The sequence below is a fragment of the Aptenodytes patagonicus genome, chromosome 2 (genome assembly GCF_965638725.1).
Source record: "Aptenodytes patagonicus chromosome 2, bAptPat1.pri.cur, whole genome shotgun sequence".
NCBI lineage: Eukaryota > Metazoa > Chordata > Aves > Sphenisciformes > Spheniscidae > Aptenodytes > Aptenodytes patagonicus.
The window spans coordinates 125,727,618-125,732,153 of record NC_134950.1 but is presented as its reverse complement, the minus strand read 5'-3'; positions in this window follow the sequence as shown (position 1 = coordinate 125,732,153).

Genomic DNA, 4,536 nt, shown 5'->3' with positions numbered 1-4,536 from the left:
TCACTTTGGTTTCTGTTGTCTCATTTTACATGACTTGCGATTAATATTTTATTCACTTGATGGAATGTAGGTTTTTATGGATATGGTATGTAATGATAGCAGATATGAGATTGCCATGCAAGAACTTAAATTTTAAAAAGAGCTGTTTGACATCCAGATGTCAGCATTTTCATTTTTGTCCATTAGTGAAACAATTTCAATGAAAACAGTGTCTTTGACCTCTGAAACAGGTTCTTGTCTTCAGTTCCTTGAGTTGCTGGGTGAGCCACTGGAGGGCACTGGTGGGTAAGTGACCAATTCCGCTTGCTCTGAAGTTACTTTTCTTCCCATTTATTTCTGAATTTCCTTAGGTTTCTGTATGACCGCAGCTGTCTCACGCTGTGTTCCTTGCATTCAGAGATGGTTATAGTTCAGCACCAGATGCACGTGTTGTAGATTCACAGAGAACGAGCTTGCTGTAAAACACCCAACACCTTATTACCTCTGCCCAAGGTCCTGCCGTGCCTGTTAGATGTCTAAGACCCTCCCAGTACAGGCCAACAGTCGCTACCTGAGCTCCTGGACAATATAGGCTGTGAGATCTTTCAGCATCACTTGGGGTCCTGTAATGTGCATCCAGCAATGCTTGTTTCTGTTGCATCTTGGAAGTTGCAAGAGCCTGGAAAATGATGAGAGCACATTGTGCTCAGCTTTGTCAGTTTTTACATCAGCTAAAGGGGTGGGAGGTGCCACAAGTGTTTAACCAGGGACAGGAAGGTCTACTACTTAGTTGTGGGGCACCATACTATAAACAAAGTATGGGGTTTTTTTTGGTGAACAGAGTAATGAACTGTCTACCTGAAAGCCCCAAAGCATTTCATAAAATGAGAGCAATGTCCTAATTCCTTATTTATAAATAGGGATACTGAGACAGGTAGAGGTGGTTGCCCAGCAAACCTGTGACTGGATGCATTTTATTCCTAATTTTAAGCCAGAGTTTCAGCCATTAGGTCATTTCTCGTTGTACTTTTAGCTCAAAATTGCATTTATTTTAAGGGTGTGTGAAATCAACTAGTAGAATAAATACGTGGGTATCTAAAACATACCATCCACAGGGCCTTTCATTCTAGTAAGTCTGAGTCAACGGGAAAGTAAAAACCATCACGAGAGAATTAGGATGGATACGTTTCTTTCATATGGGCATTATCTTCTGAAGGGGTGGTGCTTTCTCACTAAATCAGTGCTTACAGGCTGGGTGTCTTTGATCATCTGACTGTAAATAACACTGAGGCTGGCCCTGAGATACATGAAACACGGCAGACGAGAAGTCAGTTTCCAGTGGCCTGCGCTGATGCTTCTTCATAACGCTCCCAGCCTGGACTTCACTGTAAGGCTGGAGTCGTATGAATTAAGTACATAGATATCACAGGGGCTGCTTAATGCTGAAATAAAATGTTGACCCAGAACACGTAGCACCTCATATTATTAGAAAGTGTAAAACTATTTCTCTTCTGCCTGTCTCCTGGCCGCATGGAGTTTTCTCCTGTGATTTGCCATGAGCTGATGGAAATCTGACCACCAAAAGGTAACGCTTCTATTTTGAATAATGGATGAGAAGAGTATCTGCTTTCAATCCCAGCATGTGCAAAGGAGACGTGTTTGGCATTCAGATTAAATGAAACCTAGTTCTCTTATCAGTCTGTTCTAACTTGATTTCAGATTCCTGCCGATATGCTTTCAGTAGGGACTTTCAGATACTCTCGATCTATCAGTCTAGTCCTGCTCTTACTGAAAGCAGTTGCAGAACTGGATTTTAAGAGAACAGTAGGGTGATGCCTAGAAGAATGGTATCTCTGTTGGCGTTCCCCGTGTCTAAATTGAATTTACTTATTTGTTATATTTACCTATTACCTACAGTATCTGTTTTAGAGAGATGCTGGGAAGGGTAATTGTAGGGAGCATTGGGAACCGTATGTTGATTATTTCAGTAAGTTACTAAAAAGAGCATGAATTACTGCTTTCAAATGTATGTCCTTCTTGTAACTCATGCTGAAGGAATTGGTGAATCATAAATAAAGCACAGCTCTGACCTGTGAGCAGTCTTGGTTGTTTAGGTGGGGGTAACTGCCAAAGTCTGCTCAATATAATCCATGTTGCACCCTGTGATGTTAGCGCTGCTTGTTGTCGCTACACTGCCTGTTTCGTTTTCTCAGCTGGATGGCAGTCATTTAGTGTCTTTCACCCTACAGCTTTTCTTCATACCGATTCCAGCTTCCCTCTCGTCTTTATGTAGCTGCACCTGTATGTGCTATTTCGTAGTGAACCTTAAGAAGGGTTCTTCACATCAGAAGGAGGTGTGTGCACGCACACGCATTATGCTCACCTATACAGGTAAACCCCTACCTACCTTTTATTGAACGTTTGTGTGCACAAGTAAGCCTTGTAAGGGGCTGGGAATTTTGCACAGGCTTTTAGCAAGTCCACTGGGAGGACTGATGTTGAGCTGCCTTTGCACCAGCTGTGTCCATCCATTCATTTAAAGCTGCTTGGTTGTGAAGCTAGTGCATAGATCTCTTCCAGACCATCCTACAGTCTCTGGGATGGCAGTAAGTCAGCTTGGGTTAATCGAAAACATTGCTACTATTTTAGGGGAACAGTATCACATCTACGCTACCGGACATTGAAGCTCTGAAATGCCACGTTTGTAAAAAATAGTGCATATTCCATGTTTCGGTGAAAATAATAATAATGACATTAATTGAACTAGTTTGCCCTTTCTTTCTCCGAATCCAGGTTCATTATAAACCCCATTTTAAAAATTGCAAACTACCGCATCACATTCTTGTTACAGAAACTTCAGCTCTCAGTGTAATAGATTCTTTCTGAGTAGTTTGTTGTGAGGACTTAGTGAATATCTTTCAGTTTGACTATTACTGAGCACAGGCATGTGGTGGGCTCAGAAAGTACAGCCTTGGGGATTTTTAGTTTGCTTTTTTGCTTTTTGAAGGCTGGAGAGAACTGGAAAGCAAGCCAAATCTGTTAGCAAGCACTGGCTGGGTTCCTGATCTATGTAAATAGTAATATAGAGACATTTATGAAGCATTAGCTAGTATTTAAAACGCAAACTTCAAACACAAAATACTTGCATCACAGCTTCTCAGTAACTGTAAGCCATTTTTTTTAACATGCTTTTTTTTTTTTTTTTGTGGTACCTACTCCCTATGTTGTTGCATCAAGGATAAACCAACATGTATTGTGATACATGATTTTGAAGGCTCAAGATACTCACCTGAAAGCATTTTAGCAAAGCGAGCTCAAAGCAAGCTGCTCTGTATTGTGATAGCTGAGCAGAGACGGCCTTGGCTGTGCCTGTGCTTTGGATTAAAGCCCAGTTTTTGTACAAGTGTTTTTAATGGTGTATTTAAACTCAGTTTAGGGATTTTTCTAACTTCCACTTACTGTGCAGAGTTGCATTTGAATGTGGCAGAGATGCTTCGTTTTCAGTTTTGGTTTTGTTTTTTTAATGTAGACTTCATCAGCATAATCTTCCCCAAGCTTCAAGTTAGGTGGTAATTGCAGTAGCACTTAGTCGTGACAGTCTTCCCTTGTCTGTGTTTAGTCTTATCCTCCGGTTTTCTTCATCTGCGTTTTTTTTCAGGCTGTAGGCTACTATAGAGAAGGAATACCTTTCGTTACTCCCAGGGCTTTAGCCAGCACGGCAAAAAAAATCAGGATACTGCCCTCTGCATTAGCCTCGTCTTATGTTTGGTGCCCAATAGAGAGGTTAAGTGTGGAATAAGATCTTCCAAACTTTCATTTGGGTTTAATCCTTCTGCCACTTGCATCTTTATTCATATAATCACTGTTTTCAAACAGCAGAAGCTCATGTTTTTCTTAGTGGTATTCCCTGGTGTAGTTGCTCAGGCAGCTTTAAGTCTCTAGAATATGTGATCACACCAAAATCTTGGTAGCTAGCAATGATCATCTTCACCCAGTCGGACTCCTTAAACTTTGTAACAAAAGCTGCATAATTTGATTCTAGTGTATTCCTACTCTAGAGCCACATTATCCTACGCTTATGTGTACCGTACTTCATTACCATACTCATTCAAATAATACTTTTTTCTCAGAAATTTTGTCTCCAACTTATACATGACTATACATTATTCACAGATATATTCTAAAACTTGTAATTCGGCTGCTTATAACCATTTGGCAGAGCAATGTGCAGTTGCCCAGTATGACAATTTCCAGGTGTGGCTTTTCTTCTAAAATGCAATGTGGTTGGTTTGACGGTGCTGGGCACTGTCGAGCAGCAGAAGTGTTTCCTAGCAGGCACAATTAGCTGTCTGAAAGTAACCAGATTAGAAATGAGAGAAGAGCATGGAATGCGGTTGGACTGCCTACCCTATAGGTAAACCCTTTTAAGTGTAACTTGTATATACCATGTGTGGAGGAGAGAGGGAACTGAATTGAGAATATTGCACTTGTTGGAGAATAGGGAGTGAGACCAAGTCAGTTTTAACCAGTGCAAGAGCTGGTAATGCAAGAACATGC